The sequence below is a fragment of the Lepisosteus oculatus genome, chromosome 14 (assembly GCF_040954835.1).
Source record: "Lepisosteus oculatus isolate fLepOcu1 chromosome 14, fLepOcu1.hap2, whole genome shotgun sequence".
Classification (NCBI taxonomy): domain Eukaryota; kingdom Metazoa; phylum Chordata; class Actinopteri; order Semionotiformes; family Lepisosteidae; genus Lepisosteus; species Lepisosteus oculatus.
In genome coordinates, this window is record NC_090709.1 from 26726224 (window position 1) to 26748972 (window position 22749).

A 22749-nucleotide genomic window follows, 5' to 3' on the forward strand; every position below is an offset into this window, starting at 1 on the left:
GTATCGAGCCACCTGCGTATCTAGCGGACGTTTAAAATAAAAAAAATGGCGTGTAATGTTGCGAAGGGCTACTGTTTTTTTTATAGTTTGTCGATTGTAAGGGACGTGGGCCGCGACAGAAATACTGGACGGGGTGGGAAAAGCTTGATTGATGGTTTGTTGTACCGCAACGGTCACAATTGACTCACCAGCAAAGATGGCGCCGAGGCCACATCGACTCCCTCCCGCCCTGCCTCGCACCGAAGCTCGAGCTGCGGAGCGCGACGCCAAACCGCCGGTCCACGGGCGCGGGCGCCGGACATAGACGTCATAAACCCTTCCGAGGCGCAGGAATTATAGATCACGGTAGTTTCTTCTGGACCCGGGTTAGGGACAGTGTGCCCTCCGTGAGAGTCTTCTGAGGAAGCCAGTGTCTCATGGGTGTCCAGGCTTGGTACCATCTGTCCATCACAGGACACACAGACACACACACTCACTCACACACCCTGGACAGGACACCAGTCCATCACAGGACATACACACACCCTAGATAGGACACCAGTCCATCACAGGACACACACACACTCACACACCCTGGACAGGACACCAGTCCCTCACAGGACACACACACACAACCTGGATAGGACACCAGTCCCTCACAGGACACTCAGACACACACACTCACACAACCTGGACAGGAACCAGTCCATCACATGACAAACACACACACACTCACACACCCTGGACAGGACAGCACTCCATCACAGGACACACACACACCAGGGCCAGTTTTCCCAGAAGCCAATTAGCCCAAAAGCCTGTCTTTGGACCCGAAGAACACAGGGAGAACATGCAGACTCCACACAGACAGTCCCCACCCCCCCGGTCCAGACCCGAGCCCGGAGCCCCCCCGCGCTGAACCCCTCCGTACAGACGTCCGCACACAGCTCCGTTGTTCCCGATTCCCGAGGTGATCTGTTAAAAGAAGCCGGTGTGTTGCCTCCAGGTGACATTTCCTACTGGAGTCAGGACAGGAGGCTCTTCTGTACACAGAAGGGGGTGGGGGTGGGGAACAAGCCGCCCAGCCCTGTGGTTGAAGCCGATACCCCGGCTTCTCTCCAGACACAGCTGGGTGAGCTCCTCCAGTCAGTACAGGGGGCTCTACTGTACACAGAGGGTGGCGGGGGTGTGGAACAACTCCTTTGTTCGGGGCCTTGGGGCATTCTTGTTGTGAAAGGCGCTATATAAAAAAAACTGAATTGAAATTGAATCTTACAGGTTTGGGTTTTTCAGAGATCTTGTCAGAGATCTTGTCTGACGTGCCCGTTTCAAAAACGTAACGACACTCCTCACGTCCGAGCGCCGCCGGTCTGTGACGTAACGTATCCTTACACAACCATGACGGTTTCATCATGGACAGCACGAAAGCCCGAAAAGTGGTTGACGTTTTAATTTGGCAACGCCACGATGGATCCCAGTTTTTTTTTTTTTATTTTGGAGGCCAAAAAGGACAAAAAAGGAAACGTCCGGAGTGGATCGATGGTCATCTCTGCGGTTGTTCTGATGTTCTGAAAAAACAAAACAAAAAAAAAAACGGCTCGCTTGCCCGGTCGTGTAGTGTTTCCACACCCCACGCAAATCAACTTCTCTTCGCCCCCGGGGGCTCGTCGCCCGCAGCACCCCTCTCACGTGATAGGGGCTTCCCCCGGCTGTGACGTACTTACCCTACCCCCTTCCGCCAACGTCATACCGAAGGTCGCGCTTCGGGCCGCGGCGATGTTGACGGACTGTCTTGTAGCGTGAGAAGGGTTTAAATTTCGACTTAAGGAGTTGGCCATCGTTATATTTCGCGAGGTATCATACGGGGGGAAAAAGAACATTTATATTTATCAACCTACTAGTAATACTGGGTGGATGTCACGTTCCCCAAAGTTCAGTGCCTCTCTCTAATAAAGTAGAAACGTGACATTGAACTCCGTTCGAAACAGGAGAAATCACCAGGACACGATACAACTGACGTCCGGAAAAGAAAAAAAGAACTCCTATTCCCATTTGTAATGACCCCGTAGTGTTTTTCCCGGTGTGCGCTCATCTTTCGGAGACCCGTTTCTCTCTGGTGTTTTGCTGTTGGAATAAATGCCGAGGTGACCCTTCTGTGTGGAGTCTGCGTGTTCTCTCCAGCGGGTCGTTTCCTACACCGCAGGGGCTGATCGAACCGGGGTCTCCCAATCGTCACAGAAGTGTGTGTCATTTTGGGTGGTGGTGGGGGGGTGCATCGGGGATACTGCGCCCCGAGGGGATAACCTCTCACCTTACTCCGGACGAAGGGAGAAGACCTGTACCTTCACGAGTCCGGGTTGTGAAAACTTCTTCTGGCAGTTCAAAACGTTTCGAAGAGACTACAGCGCTACCCTGTTTTCCATTTCTATCGTGTATTATTATACAGTCATAAGTATCTGTACTGATCACAGATCCCCCTCTCACTACCAGGACTGAAGCCCAGTGCAGCACGAATAATAATAATAATAATTAATCCGTCTGGACTCTCCACTCAGAGCTCTTCCCAGGTCAGGGGGATCCCCTCCAGCCACCCCAGTGTGCAGCCCCCACGTGGATGATGCTCCAGTCCGCTCAGCACACAGCAGCTCTCAGTGGGGAGGAGAGCAGAGGGATGGAGCCAGTTCAGAGAGGGGGGGTGATAAGGAGGCCATGATGGGTCAAGACCAGGGGGGGAATCAGGCCAGGACACTGGGGTAACACCCCTACTCCTCTCCAGAAACACCCCGGGATTGTTAATGAGCACAGAGAGTCAGGACCTCGGTTTGACGTCTTATCCGAAGGACGGCGCCTGTTTACAGTCCAGTGTCCCCCGTCACTATACTGGGGCATCAGGACCCACACAGACCGCAGGGTGAAAGCGCCCCCTGCTGGCCCCACTCACACCTCTCCCAGCAGCAACCTCAGTTTTTCCCAGGAGTCTCCCCTCCAGGTACTGACCAGGCTTCTACCTGCTGGGCTCCAGTGGGGAGGGGGCTGCTAGCTGGGAGCTGCAGGGTGAGATGGCTGCTGGGCAAACGATGGCTAAAGAGCTTCCTAGGACACCCTGGAGTTCGTGGTCAACTTCCTTCTCTTCAGACGGAGGTGGCTTGAAATCTGTCTCGTTTCAAGGAGTATTGGACACGATGCCCCCCTTGCTTTAGCCCCGCTAACTGGTGGCACGCCAACAACGAGGGCTCTCGGCCTCAATCCATCAACCACAAACTCTCCGGGATGAAAGAGAAAGACAGACTCTGTTTGTTCGTTTCGGGGGGGGAGGGAAAAAACCAAAAGCTTTTTTTAAAAAACATTTTAATGATGCTTAACAAAAGAACAAAAATTACAATACAGATTAATGTCAAGGGACACACCCCCCCCCCCCCCATCTTACGATCATCACAGGACCTTAAAATAATACTTAATAATACAAGGTCATGCAGACGATCTAAGGACTCAGGTGGAGATAATGTGAAAGTTTTCCACAGTCCAGTCTGGGGTCCCTCAGCTTCAGTCCAGACTGGGGTCTGGGGTCCCTCAGCTTCAGTCCAGACTGGGATCTGGGGTCCCTCAGCTCCGGTCCAGTCCAGTCTGGGGCCCCTCAGCTCTGGTCCAGTCCAGTATGGGGCCCCTCAGCTCCAGTGCAGTCCAGTCCAGTCTGGTGTCCCTCAGCTCCAGTGCAGCCCAGTCTGGGGTCCCTCAGCTTCGGTCCAGCACAGTCTGGGGTCCCTCAGCTTCGGTCCAGCACAGACTGGGGTCCCTCAGCTTCGGCCCAGCACAGACTGGGGTCCCTCAGCTTCGGTCCAGCACAGTCTGGGGTCCCTCAGCTTCAGTCCAGACTGGTGTCCCTCAGCTTCGGCCCAGCACAGACTGGGGTCCCTCAGCTTCGGCCCAGCACAGACTGGGGTCCCTCAGCTTCGGTCCAGACTGGGGTCCCTCAGCTCCAGTGCAGTCCAGACTGGGGTCCCTCAGCTTCGGTCCAGCACAGACTGGGGTCTCTCAGCTTCGGTCCAGACTGGGGTCCCTCAGCTTCAGTCCAGCACAGTCTGGGGTCCCTTAGCTTTGGTCCAGTCCAGTCTGGGGTCCCTCAGCTTCGGTCCAGCACAGCCTGGGGCCCCTCAGCTCCAGTCCAGTCCAGTCTGGGGCCCCTCAGCTTTGGTCCAGCACAGTCTGGAGTCCCTCAGCTTCGGTCCAGCACAGACTGGGGTCCCTCAGCTTTGGCCCAGCACAGACTGGGGTCCCTCAGCTTCGGTCCAGCACAGACTGGGGTCCCTCAGCTCCAGTCCAGTCCAGTCTGGTGTCTCTCAGCTCCGGTCCAGTGCAGTCTGGGGTCCCTCAGCTTCGGTCCAGCACAGTCTGGGGTCCCTTGGCTCCAGTCCAGTCCAGTCTGGTGTCCCTCAGCTCCAGTCCAGTCCAGTCCAGTCCAGTCCTTGGTGGGGAAGGCGACTCCGATCTTAGCTGGCACAGAACCAGGAAAGGAACCTGGAAAGAATATTGTTATTGCAGGTGTGAGGGACACAGACACGGACATCACCATGACATCAAACAGCAAGAGGAGACTCCTTCTTGAATCACAGACACGACCGGGCGGCGTCCCCCTGTCTGCTCACCTGCACCTCCTCTTCTTCTTCTTGTCCTTCCCGGCAGCCTGCTCCTCCTCTCCCTCGCTCTTCCTCTCCTGACACACGGTCTCCGCCGCCTCCATCGGCTCGTCCTTATCATCTGTCTCCACCGACATGCAGCTCAGCGACTTTAAAAAGACGCACCAGCACTTCTGAAGCAGAGACAGGAGAGTCACGTTAAGAGTCGGACTGGACACTCCAGGACATGAACACTGCACTGAGAGAGAGAGGGGTTCATACACACACACTGACTGGACACTGGACAGGAGTAAAGAGAGAATCAGAGCATTACCCACTTTCTTTTTCTTCTGTCTCACAGGAGGTGGTGATTGGACCTCCTCCAGCTGGAGTCCGAGTAGGGAGAGAGGGGGCAGGAGAGGGACAGCACAGGGAGAGAAAGAGAGAGACAGGTGAGTCAAGTGTCCCAAGAGTACAGAGACTCTGCTGAGATCACACTCGCAGTGAGTGAGCCTGGGTGTAGCCCACTAATACTGACCCACTGTACACCATAGGACAGAGAAGAGGAGGAGGAGAGAGACACACTGCCTAGACACCACAGGACAGAGAGGAGGAGGAGAGAGACACACTGACTGGACACCACAGCACAGAGAGGAGGAGGAGAGAGACAGTGACAGACAGGGCTGACAAGACAGACAAGATGGCGAAACTCCACCACAGACAGGACAGGAGGCAGGGTGGGACCAGCACTGACCTTCTTCCTCTCTCCTGCCGGAGGAGCTGTCTCCACCTCCTCTTCCTCCTGCAAGTCAAGAGACAGGCTGAGAGAGAGACGGGCTGGTGGGACATCGGCGAACAGAGCTGAAGGCAGAGAGCCGGGGAGACAGGCCCAGCTGGGACAACGCAGGACAGACAGAGAGACAGACAGAAAGGAAGGAGAGAGAGACACAAAGATGAAGGCACAGAAAGACAGCAGGCAAAGAGAAAGATTGAGATTGAGGGACAAACAAACCGAGAGAGAGAGCGGAAGGAGAGAGAGAGAGGAAGGAGAGAGAAGGACAGACAGACTGACAGACGGGGCTGAAAGAGAGAGAGACAGAGAGGCAGGGACAGACAGACAGCAGGACGAGAGAGAGACAGAGATCGAGGGACAATAATTTGGTTTCGAAATTTATTCTGAAAATATACAATCATTCACTCCTGAAAAATATCGAGTTCAAATTATACATTATGTACAATATTGTAATCAACATATGGCTAATCATCAAAAATAAAAAAACTGTACTGGGGGACACAGCTGGCTGTGCTGTTCTGGACAGAACACACTGAGGTCCAGTTTCCACCTCCTGCAGGATCAAACAGCACCTCCACTGGCTCTCCAGTGAACAGAGGGACAGACAGAGAGGCTTCAGGCTGCAGGGTGACATTGTCTCTGTGAGCTGAAAGACAATCAGGACAGAGGATGATATAAGAACACACTCTGTCAAGAATATAGAGCCCTCTAGTGATCCTACTGTAGACCTGCTCACCACCCACAGTGACGATCACAGTGCTGATACTGCTTCCATTAAGGTCCCTCACTGTGTAGTTGCCCTGATCAGCTGGAGTGAGGGAGCGGAGTGTCAGAGAGCTGTTCTGCACTGACACTCACTGTTCGTACCTGGGGCCAGGGAGCCCTGCGCTGCTCAGTAAGACTATACGATTCCGGACAGATCGTGCAGGATCAAACAGCACCTCCACTGGACCAGCAGTGTGGAGGGGGGAGACAGAGAGGCACCAGGCTGCAGGCTGTGGACTTCTGAGTGAGCTGAAAAGGGACAGGTAGAAACATGTTGAATATTTAGTTTTACAACAATACCTTGAGTTTGGACTGCGATCAGCTTCATTTTGTATTTCAGCTGTGAAAATGCAATTTCAAAAATGCACGCCACAGTCATGTTAGGTTCAAGTTACAGTTGCATCACAACTCAATACATTTGCAATTCACTTCTGAGATAATTGTTCCTGGTGTTTGTGTTGTGTATGCCTTGCAATGGAGGGGTGAGAAATAATGGACTTATTACATTATAATGAATAATAATTGCTTACACTTATATAGTGCTTTTCTGGACACTCCACTCAAAGCGCTTTGCAGGACATGGGGACTCCCCTCCACCACCACAAATGTGCAGCATCCACCTGGATGATGGGACGGCAGCCATAGTGCACCAGAACGCTCCCCACACACCAGCTATGAGTGGGGAGGAGAGCAGAGTAATGAAGCCAATTCATAAATGGGGGTTATTAGGAGGCCATGATTGGTAAGGGTCAATGGGAAATTTGGCCAGGACACTGGGGTAAAACCCCTACTCTTTTCGAGAAACACCCCGGGATTTTTAATGACCACAGAGAGTCAGGACCTCGGTTTTACGTCTCATCTGAAGGACGGCACCTGTTTACAGTTTTTCCAGTGTCCCCGTCACTATACTGGGGCATTAGGACCCACATGGGCCACAGGGTGAGAGTTCCCCCTGGTGGCCCCACTAACACCTCTTCCAGCAGCAACCTTAGTTATTATTGTGAAGAATGAAAGAATATTAGGAACATGAAAAGGTTGAATGTTTTAAATGCGTTTTTTTACTGAAACATCCGCTACAGAGATGCGCACACACGTCATTACAAACGCACACCTGCACAGAGACGTCCTCAAGCGCCTTGTTCACAATTATGGGCTCCAATAGGAACAAAAAACGCCAGCCTGACAACTCGAGCATTCAAACCAAGAACCCAAAACGTACTTATGATGGCAGCCTGTGCAGAAAAGCAGAAAGAACCACAAGCCTTCTCTATTGGGAGGAAAAACACACACTCCCTCTCTCACACTCCTGATTTCCTTAAATAGCTCATTCTTCATCTCTGGCTCCTACATACAGTATAGCAGCGCTCAGTCTGCTTTGAATAAGCCATAAATCTAAGATTTGTTTTATCTGTTCCTCTTGTCTAGGCCTAGAGCTGCTTTTCATAAAAGAGCTGTTTGCATAAATAGCTAGGGTTACAGCTGAAGACACCAGCTTCATCCCCCAGTGTGTTATACGTCGGGAGCAAGAGAAGAGGGCCAGGCCGTGCCTTTTCATAGATTTTTCTTCTGAAAAGTCAGTTTCTCAGAGGCAGATTTAGCCCCTCATGCATTGTAGAGAGATAGACACGCCCGCGCGCGAACAGTTAGAGCTGCACCCTCACACAGAGTCAGACCCGCACAGACACATCCTCTTGTTTAAACAAATACACAAACCTGACGGCGCTCACAATGATCCAGACACACACACACACACACACACACACACACACACACACACACACACACACGACATCAGTAGTCACTCTTGCACACTGGACCCCAGCTCAGTCCTCACCTCCAGCTCCTGCGAACCGCTTCGAACAAACTGTATTAAGAAAATTAGGTTGCGTTTCGGTAGCAGGCCATCCTGGGCACCAGTGTGAGTTACACACTCATTTGTAAAAGCCCTTCCGCATCGTCGGGCATGCTTCACAGTGCTGGACCTGGGGTGTGGGTGCTGTCTGTGTGGAGTTTGCATGTTCTCTCCCTGGTCTGTGGGGGTTTCCTCCAGGTGCTCCAGTTTCCACCCACAGTCCAGGGACAGGCTGCCACTTTCACTGGGCAGTGCACCGTCACCGTGGCAGCATGGCGGGTCGGATCTGATTTCAGTCTTTATTTCCTTTTTTAGAGATCCTGTAACCAGGACCTGTTCACTGCCACGACGGACACAAGGAACAATAAAGCCGAAGTCTTGTTTCCCACAAGAAACAACAAAACCGAAGTATTGTTCGATGTGCCGGTACAAACTTTTAGGTTATATAGTCCTTCCTTGCTGCTTCAGACGTCATTCGGTGTTATGGTAAGGGGGGGGGGTCGTGGTATTTGGCCAGTTAAGAGACCCTGGCCAAATGGTCAGTTTAAGATTATGCCCCCTCGCATCTGGAATCCTTATCAGTTAACCCCCTTTCCTGCCATAAACCCCTGTTGCTTAGAAGTCTAATTTTCAGGCAGAACTGACTTAAGTTAACCGTATTTACATCTTGTCTCTTACTTCAGCCCTCTTCCATTTGCTAGTTAAAAGTTGTACAACCCATTTGTATGCGACAAAAGAAGCCGGTCTGTTTCTGCCCGGTTTCGAACCAAGGGCCTTTCGCATGCGAGGCGAACATGATAACCACTACACTACAGAAACAGTGGTAAGACGTGCCCAGCGGCCCATTGCTGAGCTTCGCCAATGCGTTTCAGCTGCTTCCAGTGCCTTTATTGGAGTGCGCTGATGGACCGTGCTCTCTCTCCAGAGACCAGCACGCCTGTCATGGATGGAGCAGGAAAGGCGGCGCCACATTCTACAGCCCTCTCCACGCAATCGACGAAATCGGGCTACTGAAGTGGAGAAAATCGCCTCTCCAGAAAGTGCAAATATCATCTTGGAGAGTATAAATCCTATTGCCGAAGGTCAGCCCTGTCTACCAGAGTAACCCTCCCACCTCCTGCAGCGATGATCAGCTCGTCTCACACACGAGAAGTCTTCTGTTGGAAACAAGCGCCTCCTCTTCTCACGCGTTTTGCACGTTCGAGTGGTTTTAATGCGGCTCCTTCGTACACGGTGCTGATCTTTTGGAAAGCAGGAGGCAAAACTGACACATTCCCATACCGGGAGTATGGAGTTTTCAACCCGGGGCGCCTGGGAGAAAACCAGGAATCCTAACCGCTAGACCATATGGGAGCACACAACCCCGCTGTTCCGGGCATCATGCAAGCAAACTACATAAATATGAGAAAACACGCAAGAGAGTTGTCACTCAGAGTGTCGAAGGGTAGATGTATACTGGGGCTCAGTTGAAATGCAACGTCAGGACTTTTCCGAATTATGTCACACGAAGAGAGCACAGCCTTTTCCGCCCTGCCACGTGTGTATCGGTAACTTGCCGTGATCGTATAGAGGTCAGTACTTTGCGTTGTGGCCGTCCTGATGTACCCCGGTCTCCCGCGTGACAGGTGGGGATACTCGCCACTATACTAACGAGGAAGACATCGCTCTCTGCTTAGTGTGCAAAACACTTACTTGCAGCATTGTGGGTGCTGTGGTTTAAATGCTATTGGTTTGTGAACAGAATACCCCTATCCCAGTGCATTGTGCCACATTAAATAAAAGCACGAGAAAAAGAGATTCAGAATGCAAAGCTGTGTCAGTGTTCTGTGTAAAAAATCGGTTTGAACATCATGGGAGCTGTTTTTAATAAGCTGCTGAGTAAAGAATATTTTAATATTCCTGCTGTCAGTAGTATTGTGAATATAGTTGACTCTTACCTGAATGAAAACAGGACATAAAGGAAGGGTTTCAGAATTCAGACAAAGCTTTATTCCCCTGCTTACAGTCTGAGTAATTGGAGACTGCGCTATTCTTTTGCCTATGGTCATATACAAGTTTTTCGCATGAAGCCGTATTGAACAGTATTTGTCGCGTTGTGAACTTGTGTATACAGCGGTCCCCCGGGTTCCAGTTAGTGCGTAATTACGCATCGATGAAAAACCGGAGGTTTAAAAAAAGATCATTAGCTCACTGATACTTTGATGTAGAGGCTGTGGAAATATCCACATGTCGTGGTCTTTAAAATGCATTTGGTTTGAAGGCGTTCTGTGCTTCCGTTGCGAAGATATGGACAAAAGAATATTCGTAATCGGGCTACTGAAGTGGAGAAAATCGCCTCTCCAGAAAGTGCAAATATCATAGAGGTAGAGGTAGGGAGAGAGGAGGAGTACAAATTCAAGCAGAGGCCTGAGTGGAGCACTGTCGTATGGCCCTGACATCAATCCCTCAACTCTCTGCATAAAGCAGTGTCTTATGGCCATGACATCCCACCCCCACCACTCTCAATGGAAAGCACTGTCGTATAACCATGACATCCCACCTCCACCGCTCTCTGCGAAAAGCAGTATCGTCAGGCCCTGACATCCCACCCCCACCACTCTCTGCATAAAGAAGTGTCGTATGGCCCTGACGCCCACCCCTCCACTCTCTGCGTTAAGCTGTGTTGTCAGGCCCTGACATCCCACCTCCTCCATTCTCTGTGTGAAGCAGTGTCATATGGCCCTGACATCCCGACCCCGCCACTCTCTGTGTAAAGCAGTGTCATATGGCCCTGACATCCCACCCCCACCACTCTCTGCGGAAAGCACTGTCATATAGCCCTGACACCCACCCCTCCACTCTTTGAATAAAGCAGTGTCGTCAAGCCCTGACATCCCACCCCCGCCATTCTCTACGTAAAGAAGTGTCATATGGCCCTGACACCCACCCCTCCACTCTCTGCGTTAAGCTGTGTTGTCAGGCCCTGACATCCCACCCCCGCCACTCTCTGTGTAAAGCAGTGTCATATGGCCCTGACACCAATCCCTCCACTCTCTACGTAAAGAAGTGTTGTATGGCCCTGACACCCACCCATCCACTCTCTGCGTTAAGCTGTGTTGTCAGGCCCTGACATCCCACCTCCGCCACTCTCTGTGTAAAGCACTGTCGTATGGCCCTGACATCACACCCCCACCACTCTCTGCGTGAAGCACAGTCATATAGCCCTGACGACCACCCCTCCATTCTTTGCATAAAGCAGTGACGTCAAGCCCTGACATCCCACCTCCGCCACTCTCTACGTTAACCCCTGTTAACTCGCTTGCTGAAAGATCTCTCAAGAAATCCCTGGTGAGATTCAACAGGTGTTTTCTTCAACAGCCACTAAAAGTCTGATGACCTTCTCTGGATTTCCTGAATATGATGTAAAATTAGTTCAAATCATTTGGTAGTTAACAGAACAAAATGCTTTGGAGGTACATTTAAAACAGCAGAGCAACACTGTAGCACTTCGTGTGTGACTGAATTTAATTGTGTAAACCTGGCTCTCTATGAACACGAGCAAAGAGTTCTCACTCAACAGAAGATTGCGATGTGAGCACAATAATATAAGACATCTGGTGATGCCAGGGATTGAACTCAGAACTTCATACATGAAAAGCATGCACTTTACCACTGAACTACACCCCCTATGGCACAGATGGTGGAACTGACTTAAAGATGTGCATATGTTCACTGACCACAATCCACCCTTCATGAATAATTGAAATGAATAATTTATTTTTATATCCAGTCACATGGGCGACGGTGGTTGATTCTTCAACGGGGGAGAGCGTTTTTCTTCCTCCTTACTCGACTGTCTTTCAATTATGTTTTCTTTGAAATCTTTTTGCATCTTTTAAGTGCTTGCGATTAAATTACGCATAGAAAAACAGCAGTACAGTTGATGTTCATGGACCGATGCACACAACTCCAGTGATAAAGCCCTGTCTGTAAATATTGTAGAAGAACGTAAAAGGGCGAAACAACGCTCCAACCACGGGAATGGTAACAAGAAGGATCGTGTTCTTATTTAATATGTGCTTTTGAATTGCCTTGTCAATACACACAGGCTTTAGAGATGGACAAATAATTTACAGTGGTGTTTGTAAACAAAGATGGAACATGTTTTTTTCTATACCAGGAAGAAAGGAGCAGACTCTTAAACTTTAAGAGACAGAAACAACACCTCATCACAGCTAACACTAATTAAAACAACATCACAACAGAAGAGTGAAGCCTTGAGTGAATCAAATTAGTTTTCATTGGTCGTCTGTGTCTTCATAACTTTGTAGGTGAGAGAGAGGATTGCTAAAATGTGCGGGTGCTTCTTAGAAGTGTGTTGGTAGTACAGGTGACTTCCAAATAATTGAGCCGGGTTTTAATCCCGGCCAGTGCATCCCCAAAACTTTTCAAGATAATCTGTTATCCGGTAGCACATCTCCTGAAACTAACATTCGAGGTAGGAAGCGTGCTCTTAAACACCAAAACACTCAAAAAGGAAGAAGCAGATCTCTGTACACAAGACAGTAGTGCGATATTAGAATTTCTGAGTTCTTGATGGATTCAGGCTCCTTCTCAGAGGTCCTTGCTCGCCAAATAACTTTACATCTGAGGAAGAGCACCACGGAAAAAAAACCCAACTCAACAAGCGAGCGTGTTGGTTGCTCTTGCTCTTAATGCAAGGAGCTGTTTTTTTTTCCTCGCAATAATCATTATTAACCAAAAACAGCAGCACAGGTAAGTCGCATTTGTGATTATGTCACTTCTCTGCTTCAGCAAGGTCAATAAAAGACTCTGAAAGTAGTAAAGCAAAACTGAACTCAAAATCATATTAGGAATTCTGAGCGATATCTCCATACAGGTAATCCAATAAGAACGTTGAAATATTTGAATATAATCTCTCTATATATTTCGCTGCTTTTTACCCGGAGTAAAACTATTGGATTGAAGGAATGCTAACCGCTGGGTTAAAATGTATAGTTGTTATTTGGAGAAATCTGTAAACTCGTGATCTTATATGTTTTAAAAGACAGCACAGGGAAAAACGACAGTGCTGATTATTTTCCAGAGACAGAGCACTGATGACCTCTCCGAGCTGATTGATAAAGCCCACCCAGTGGATAGTCTAGCAGAACGTCAAAGAACATTCACCTTTGTATCCAAAGAAACGACAGGAACAACATCAGGAAGCACAATCAATTCCCCTTTTAAATCTTTCCTGTAAGGTATGCTATGTGAATCCATGAAGTTAATCCTCTGATCTCTTTTGATCACGAACAAAGTATTTCTGATGGAGCGCTATGTTCAAAGATTTAATAAGCTTTACCCCTGCCAACGATTCGGCGTGAAGAATTAAAAGTTTCACAGACAAAAGCAGCTCACCACCACAGCCAATATTAAATGTACTTGCCGGTACACTATCATGTGCACTGCCTCAAAAGTGATCTCGGCAGACGTTGTTCCCTACATAAAGCTGAACGTGCCAAAGAGAATTTCTGTTGAGAAAACAAAATATTTTTTCTGCCTTGATGTTAAGCCTGTCTTTTAGAAAGTCTATCTCTAAACACCTCCCGCAGCCTAACAAAAAGCGCTTTTACTGATTGTATTGCAGGTCTTAAAACATTAATATTTGGCAGCAGTGGAATTCAAACCCACGCCCCCAGAGAGACTGGAGCCTAAATCCAGCACCTTAGACAGCTTGGCCACGCTACCTTCCTCCATACCCATCTTCCTCACATTGCTGGCTTGGACTAGGGGGGGCTTCAGCTCTTGTCGTCAGATCTAATGATATCATGACATGTGGAAGTGACTGCACCTTCATCTTCCGAGATGCTTTCAATAACAGAAACGCTACTTTCACTGGCACAAACACAGCAATAATGAAGGTGGTGGGATTCATCCTTTGTGCTGTTTGTAGGGGTGCAACTCTACGGTGATCTGCTGACTTGAAGAGCAAAAATCAAAATCCTCTGCTATTACTGTTGCTTTTTTCATAGTTTCTTCAAATCCTTCATTTGAACGTAGATTTTGAAGGATATTGATGATAATACCACATAAATTGTGGTTTTCTTGTGATCGCCAATTTTATTCAAATACCAGTCTTTTTTACAGTTCCTTGCATGTTTCACAAGGTATAATAGCCCCCTTCGCATCCTCAGCTAACATATTTTAAAATTACAATAGCTTATACAGCATGCATGTTTACATTTATATTAAAATTAAAGTAAATATACAAGAATACATACAGTGCTAACCCAATAATTCTTGTCAGGTTCTCCAACAAATCTGCGTTGTTATTTTAACATGTTTCAGCTGAGGGTGCAACAGGAGTAAAAATGAATTTTCCCGCCAGCCATTCAAAGACCAAATTCCATGAGTGAACATTATTTTCTCAGATGTTGCCGGAATTGGACTTTGCCGGTGGTATTGAATTATGTCCACAACTGTTGTAGTAGTTCCTTCTTGAAATTCGACACGTGCAAAGCACTCGTAATATCATAGATGTTAAAGTTCGCTGAGTCTATTCGAGTCATGGTGTGTATCCCTGCCTATCATTGGGAGACGGGTAGCTTTTTTACACTCAGATTCCAATCTTCAATGCTTTGTGTGAGAGCTTACATAACTTTCATTTTCTCACAATTTCTGACGATTGTTCCAAAGAGGCACCCTGTCAATTCCGAATACTTTTCAAAAATCTGCCTGCATGTTTGATTATTGTCATTTCATTTAGAAAAAGTTCAATATTGATCATAACTAAAGAAAATAATGATCAAGAACAAAAAAGGGATAAAGATGCAAGTCGATCTTGAATCAGAGCTGGGTGACACGGGCTTCTGTTCTGATATGGTTGTATGAGAAACAGGAGGAATCGCCAATCTCCTATAGAACATGAGTTGAATCAGGAGTGAGACATTTAGTATACTCGTGCATATGTCAACGCCTGACCTACATCGTAAAACTAACATTAAGTTGTCAGAGACATTCATTTATATACAAACAAGAGACAGACCAAGTAATAATTCTACATTAGTTCAGGTGGGTAAACCTGAACTAACTAACTAATAAACCTTTTAATAATTCTACATTAACGTGTCCTACATTGATCAGACTAATTGACATGGTCTGATTCAGAGCCTGTGCAGTTCGTGCTAATTACAACAAGGACAGTTCTGATCCCTCATCACCGAACTGAACACAAGTTCAGCTGTTCTCCAGTTTTGTTACGCATGGTTTTTCATTGCAATTGAGTTCAGAGCTGGAGCTGATCTCCAGACAGTACAGTGTTTTGGGTAAGTTGTCGAAATTCGCATGAGGCTGCAGACAACTTACCCAAAGTGTTTTCTATAGCTTTCAGGTGGAGTTCATTTATATAAAAGAACGTAAGTGGTATAAACGCAACAAGCCAGACGGCAGTCGAACCTCTAATTTTCTGACGCGAGGCCTGACGCGTTATTCATTATGCCACTGACCCTGCTATTGTAGTGCTAAAAAAACACGTTTTCTACATTTATGTCTGTTCACTCTAAAAACTCTAAAAAAGACAAAGGGTTTGTGTGTCGCGCTAAAATTCCGCTTCATTTCGAATGCAAATAAAAACCGTTTTGTTCCAAGAAATCATAGATTTGTCACATCCTTCATACTATACTTCTCTCTTGTATTAGTAAAGCATTTTGATTTAAACTGAACAATATATGAAAGGTTTCATCTATACACTTACACATAATAAGTATACGAATAAATAATCGGAAGAAGCCGCAGCTCAGGTATTAGAGAGATTTAAAATCGGATCGGAGGATTTAGAGTCCAGACTGCAAACCAACAGCTTACACAGGTCTTTTATAGAACTGTTTTGATTTCCTTTGCTTTGTCCCTGTGATGTCATTGTCCTGCTCGCAGCCGAGCCCGACACACGTCTGTTTTTTGTCGCTGGGCGCACACCCTGCGGTCCATGCGGGTCCTAATACCCCAGTACAATGAAGGGGACCCTAAACGGTAAACAGGTGCCGTCCTTCGGCTGAGACGTAAAACCGAGGCCCTCTGTGATCATTCAGGAGAATGGTGGTGGTGGAGGGGAGTCCCCATTACCTGTAAAGCGCATTGAGTGGAGTATCCAGAACAGCGCTATATAAGTGTGCGCAATAATAATAATAATAATTATTATTATTATTATTATTGTAATGTAAAATGCAATAAAAAATAAAAAAATATCAAACTTTGATTCAAAATAGATTAATATAAAAACTGATAAAGCTAATGCTTTTTTCAGGGCTATAGCTGTAGCTGCGAGAAGCTTAAAAGCGCACAAGTGATCTGTCTTTCGTCAAAGTAATTGCCGGAGCAGTAAGACGCAGAGCACCATCCAGCAGCTGTAGACGATGTTCGGGGAAGAGCTAATTCTGTTTTTAGCACAGGGAGTGAGAATGAGCTCAGTCCGGCTCCGAGCAGAATCCATCCTGGTTTGGTTACAGTGCGCCTGAGGATCTTTGGATCGCAACGTAAAAAAAACAATTGCTCACATCGTGTGACTTCCACGACAGGAAGGAAAGATATCACTTGAAAAAATCAGAACTGAAGATTTGGATCCTGGGCCTCAATTTGATCAAATTATTAAAATAATAATTATTAAAATATCAGATGTGTTTGCCTTTGTAAGCATTTGTTTAAAAAATAAGTTCACAATACGATAAAAACACAGAAAGCACAAACTTCATAATACAACGATACAAAATCAATACCAAATCATTATGCCAATTAAGTACCTATCCTTTGAAAACAGAGAACACCTTTATATCTACAAAAAACTTGACATTTGTATGTATTTTTGAATTACAAAGCAGACAGTGTAGTCCCTTAATTCAAAGATCGGATCTTGGCCAAAACAAGACAATCAGACGTGGGCTGAATTCGGAACAGGAACCTCTACTTCGTCGTTTATTGAACTTTTGATAAATGTCTGAATGAAACAGATTCGCTTTTTTAACTCTTTGATTAAAGTACACAAAAAGCACCTTCCTTCGAGCTGGAATCGAACCAGCGACCTAAGGACTCCCTGCTAATTCTCCTACACTCCTCCTCTCGACCAACTGAACTATCGAAGGGATGGCGGTAGGCTCTCTGGCACATACTGTCCAATGGAGTGAAATGTTCCGGGTGATTTAAATCCCACTTCGACATCAATTTTCCAACTCGTTTCCTTAGTCTTGTTTACCTTGAATTTAAGCCACGAACCAGGATTCTACTGTATAAACTTCCAGGGATATTACAAAATGTTTGATGGGGCATCAATCATTCCAGGCGGAAATTGACTCCTTTTTTTTCTCGAGGGATCATATTAAACATTTCATTAGTATCGAGAGGAGGATCACCATGAGACACAAAACAAACAGTTTCTTTCTGTCTTTATTAGAAAGTAGCGTTTGTGCTACATTAATAATATTTTCGTGGAAATAAAGAAGTTTCGAAATGTGGTTTTGAGTTAAATATTAGCGTGTTCATGTAATTAGTTTGTGTTTGTCATTACTATATATATATATTGCCATGTTACTAGAATTTGTAACTGAAGTTTACTAGTTGTGTTTTTTTTATGATGGTTAGACATTTGTTGATTACAATATTGTATATAATGTATAATTTGAACTACATATTTTTCAGGTGTGAATAATTGTATATTTTAAGAATAAATTTCTAAAATAAATCATTGGCTTTATTTACTAGTTTCTACACCTATAAAAATCTTTCTTTGATGTATAATAGACCTTTAACTATATATGTATAGTAGTCTTCTAAATTTATCCGTATAATAGAACTACAACCATTTATGTATAATAAACATATAATCATAGATGTCTAATTGACGTATAACGATATACGTATATTAGAATTTCATTCTAGACCAGTTACGGAGCACAGTTACACGTCTGGTATGCGTTCAATAGTTGTATATTCTACATCTTTTGCCCACTGGGATGTGCCGATTTTAACTTGGCAAACCAAGATACACATTTTCTAATGAAACCTTAATTAAAAGAGTTTGTTTCTCGAAAGCGTGTTATGTAAAAAAAGAGAAAAACGAAAATATATGGATGGTAATCTTTCAAAGCTGAAGATTTTACTTTTGAAAAATTGACATTTTATGTACTGTATGCAGATGCATTCGCTGGTTTTAGAACTTTGCTGTACTTCCTGAATCATTTTCAGTATTATAAAGTGGGTGTAGATTTTTCTTTCAGGTTAGGACGCGAGTGTGTACATGTGTTTGATTTTCGTTTCACTGATTCTCATTGAAGATTTGGGAATTAACGACGAAAGAATCAGTTGCCTCGGAAAGCAGAAGGTTTGGTTCTCAACGATATTGAAGACACGCCCATGTAGAGCAGCAGGTGATGATTTGTGCTATAAAAGACCAAGTGCTCAAAGTGACGTCTGCGTTTACCGTTTAGACTTTTCATCTCGGGCGCACTTTTAGAAAGCAAAGATAGAGCAGTTGTGTTGAATCACATTATAACAGCTGTCAGCAGAGTGGCGCAGCGGAAGCGTGCTGGGCCCATAACCCAGAGGTTGATGGATCGAAACCATCCTCTGCTATGTACACTTTATGCACGATTGATAAGCATACCATCAGTTTAATGAAGTGCATTAAAACTGTTTTTTTCTCTCGTGTGTATGAAAGCTTCACACTTAAGGTACTCTTTCATCTTTACCAATAGCAGATGCCCAAATGTATCTTTGGTTGTTCTGCGATCCTTCATAGTTTCCTCAATTCCTTCAAATGAACATCCATATCAAAGCAATTATGTATATATATATATTACAATTAAGGTACATATTAAAAATATCAACGCACATTTGTATAATGCTCATTTAATAATGATTGTCAAGGATTGTCAAGTTCTCCAACAAATCTGTGTTCTAATTTTAAAATATTTTTGCTAAGGATACAACTGGTGTATAAATGAATTCTCCCAACAGCCAGTTAAAGAAAAATTCCACACGTGAAGATGGTTTTCTTGGACATTGACTTAGGTACTTATTTGTTTACTTGTTGTAGTTGCACACGAGTAAAACACGAAGATTTCCTGCCACATTCAAGAGGGTTTGCGAAGAAATCCCTTCAATTTTTAGCGGAGATTTTGTTTACATCATCACAATCTGAAGCACGTCCCTGAGTACGTTTGACCCACCAGCCCTTTGTTTAACAGCTGCACAGGGACACATTCCCGTTGCTTTTCACAACTCACATGTTTGTAGTTAAAGAAAATAAAATACTGTCATTTTCCTGCCAGCTGGCAGTATTTCTTCTGCACTGACCAAGAGTAACCAAGAACTTCATTTCATCTTTCGCAGGCTGTAATCTACAGAAAAGGAAGTGAATACTTGTATTAAGCTAAATCAAGCCGACGGAGTTGCACTGCTGTTGTTTTTCTCCACTTTTCGTTAAAAGGAGAAAAAAATCACTGGCATTTTTTGGAATAATTTCTTCTGTCCTGAGAAGCAAGATTTGTATTTTATCTTTCAGAAGTTGTATGAATTTCTTGAAGTTCAGAAACAACTTGTTCCAGAAAAGAAATTAACACTTGCTTCAAAGTAAATCAAGATGTCGGTGTCTCTTGCTGTGTGTGCTCTTATCTGTCCATCTCTCTATCCTCTTCTCTCTGGCAGTCTGTGTAGAGTATCTGAAGGGGATGTAACACCACTTGGAAAAGAAAAAAATTCTCAGGAAAATTCTCAGGCAGAATAAAAAATCATTATTCTCTTCTCAGTCAGATTCACAGCTCAGACTCACACTCAGACAGGATCTCAACTCCGTACTGCTCTCTATCCTCACAATCCAGAACCAGAAGATATTCAGACAATCAGTGCTGCTACATGAACAATATCAGACAGAACAGCCTGGACTCATGTCACATTTCCCCCTTTTATCCTTCCTCCCAGCCCTCTTAGAGACATAAAAGAGCTCCTGGTTCTCCTCTCTGTGAACTGGGCTCAGGGGTCACTGATCTGGCAGTTGTGGGCTCTGTTCCAGGTCGAAAGCAAGAAGGATCTATTAACGCTTTCCAGGACTTCCAGCCCTTCAGTATTACTTTCTTTACTGTATGTCAGCCTCCCAAAATGTTTATAAATGTTTTATGAGTGTGGAATTATCTTATTATTTATATACAGTATTTATGTAATAAACACCAGTAGTGACACTATGATCGGTATATTGATTATTTGTAGCCGATGGTCCGATGGTCGTGTCTACAATAGTGACCATTTGACCAGTCTGTAGCTCTGAGCAGTGGGACTCAGATCACACAGAAGACCTGTCTGTGTGATTCCATACCAGCCCTGGGATTCAGCTACTCTCACAAATGTCTCACAGACCGTCTTATAAATTTACAATTAGATGAAGTCATGTAACAGTTTTACAGATAATTTAAATAATCAGACAGCAGTTTTGGCAGTGGATACATCTCCACATGGGGGAAAGAAACTGAAATATATGTGCTCACTGTAAAGTAGGAAGAGGTGGTCAGACAAGCAAAACAACTTTGCAGATAATGTGAAGTGACATTGTTTTGTGTCAATCAGCTCACAGATTTCGCTTCATGTGCCTTAAGCTGTGCAATTTGTATGGTTGTTGAATGAGATTGATTTCTTCACAAGCCCAGTCAATTGCCAGGTGGAGAGCTTGCCGACACACACCTTCATGAAGACTCTCTTTAAGATTTCATTGTCAAGTCGCCTCCTTTGCATACAATAGTAGCACCGACACTAAGAGAAAGGATGAGAAATAGCGTTTATCAAGCGATTGCAGTGTTTGTTTGACTGAGGATCCTTGTGTGCTGAACTGGCCTCTGGAGAAGTGTAGTGCAGTAAAACAGAAGGTTTGTGTCACTCAAGATTGTTACAGAACAGAACAATACAATTACAATACTTTTATGAGAGTAAATATTACTGGTGCATCACAGTTCTTATAATGGTGAAAACAGGAGCACCTTCTCTACATTTTTGACTGAAGTATTTAAATGGAAAGAAATACTATCACTATGCAATTCATAAATGCAATTGACCTCCTCTAAATGTTCTAGTTTGATGAAACAATGTATGGAATTAGGTGACAATATCGGAATTCATTCAAATGCACAGGATTAATTTTCAGCAACAAAAAAAGTGCTCGGAAATATTTTACAAGAATGAAACCTTACATTCACCTAAATAAACATTCACCATCTACATTAGCAGAGAACAGTAGGACAGAAGGTTAGTGTCACTGGACACTGCGTCAGAGAGGCCGATCTCTTCTCCCTCATTATGCAGGCTTACCCACTCATGATGAACTGTCCTCCAGCGAAACTCAGCTGCCATCATCGACTCAGACATGACGTTCATGTACATATTATACCTTAATATGGTACTGCGTTACAATAATTTGATCAAAACAACTGGTGAAAAAAAAGATAAAGACTTTGTCCAAAAAAGAAGCATTTATACCTTTCCTCTCCTACCAGCCATTACAAGTCACCTAGTTTTTAATTTAGAGGTGGATTAAAGCTCTAGTCTCTTTGGGGGTGTGAGTTGGAATCCCACTGCTGCCAAATATCTCCAACTATCTCAGTGTTAAGAAGCAAAAAACACACATTTGCTGCAGAAGTAACAGGAGAATTTGTGCCATTCAGCCTCATAGCGTGATGTCATTTTCTCATGCTCATTTTTAGATGCTTGTGATCGAATCTATGATTCTTATGAGTGTGCCCTCCATAAAGGTAGCACAGATATAATGTGCCAAGTTTTCAGAGAATCGCATTAAATACAGGTCAGAAGAAGGCGACAAAGTGTCCGCTAGGCAGTTCAGCTATTTCAACGGTGTTCTCTGTTGTTTAGGTCCAGAATGACACCCGTTACAACCAGGAAACACACAGTGTCAGGCATCAAAAAGACTTCCCAAAACCCTGATCCTCTCCTTGATCCGGTGATGGCATCCAGACATTTCCTGCAACAAAGCCAGGATACGGTCTTCAACAACACGAGTGAAAGGCTAATTCCCAACCTTTGCAATCCTTTGCAAAGAAGGACCGCATGTGCTCAGTGTTAAATGCGCTGTTCATTATTATTATTAATAATAATAATCTATACATTATATAGTGCCTTTAAAGGTGGCTTTTCAAAGTGCTTTACAGAATGAAACCAATAAAGTAAAAAAATACACAAGATAAGCAGGATGAGAATACACAGTTAGAGGAGACAATAGATGGTGGTATTAAATACAGTAGGAACAGAGGGGTAAAGAATAGTTCATTAAAGGCTCTTCTAAAGAAGAGGGTTTTGAGTCTGGATTTGAAGGAGTTTAGAGAAGGTGACTCTCTGATATCCTTGGGAATAAAGATCCAGAGCTTTGGTGCAAAACAGGAGAAGGCCCTGTCACCCATAGAGTGTAGATGGACTGGGGGACAGATAGGAGACCAGAATTAGAAGAGCAAGGTTGTGAGGTGGGGAGTAGGGCGATAACCCAGACAGGTACTGTGGTGTCAAGCCATGGAGAGCCTTATAGGTGAGCATGAGGATTTTGAAGTTGACAGGAAGCCAGTGCAAGGAGTCCAGGACAGGAGTAATGTGATCACAGTCCAGTGCTAATTTCTTTCTTGTGGCTGCTGGTTCATTTTCAACTGTGGACTCTTAAGAAGTCCTTTATTTGACTTGATCAACACTAATCCCTAGAGGATTTTGAAAGGTTGAATCAAAATGATACA

At 45.1% G+C, this 22749-nt stretch overlaps 1 non-coding gene across 1 annotated transcript; it reads right to left on the bottom strand.

Annotated features, from left to right (window-relative positions):
• Positions 1-8748: 8748 nt before the first annotated feature.
• trnaa-cgc (transfer RNA alanine (anticodon CGC)) lies at positions 8749-8821 on the bottom strand. The gene has a single exon. It is a non-coding gene; the product is annotated as a tRNA-Ala (tRNA).
• Between the last annotated feature and the right edge of the window lie 13928 nt (positions 8822-22749).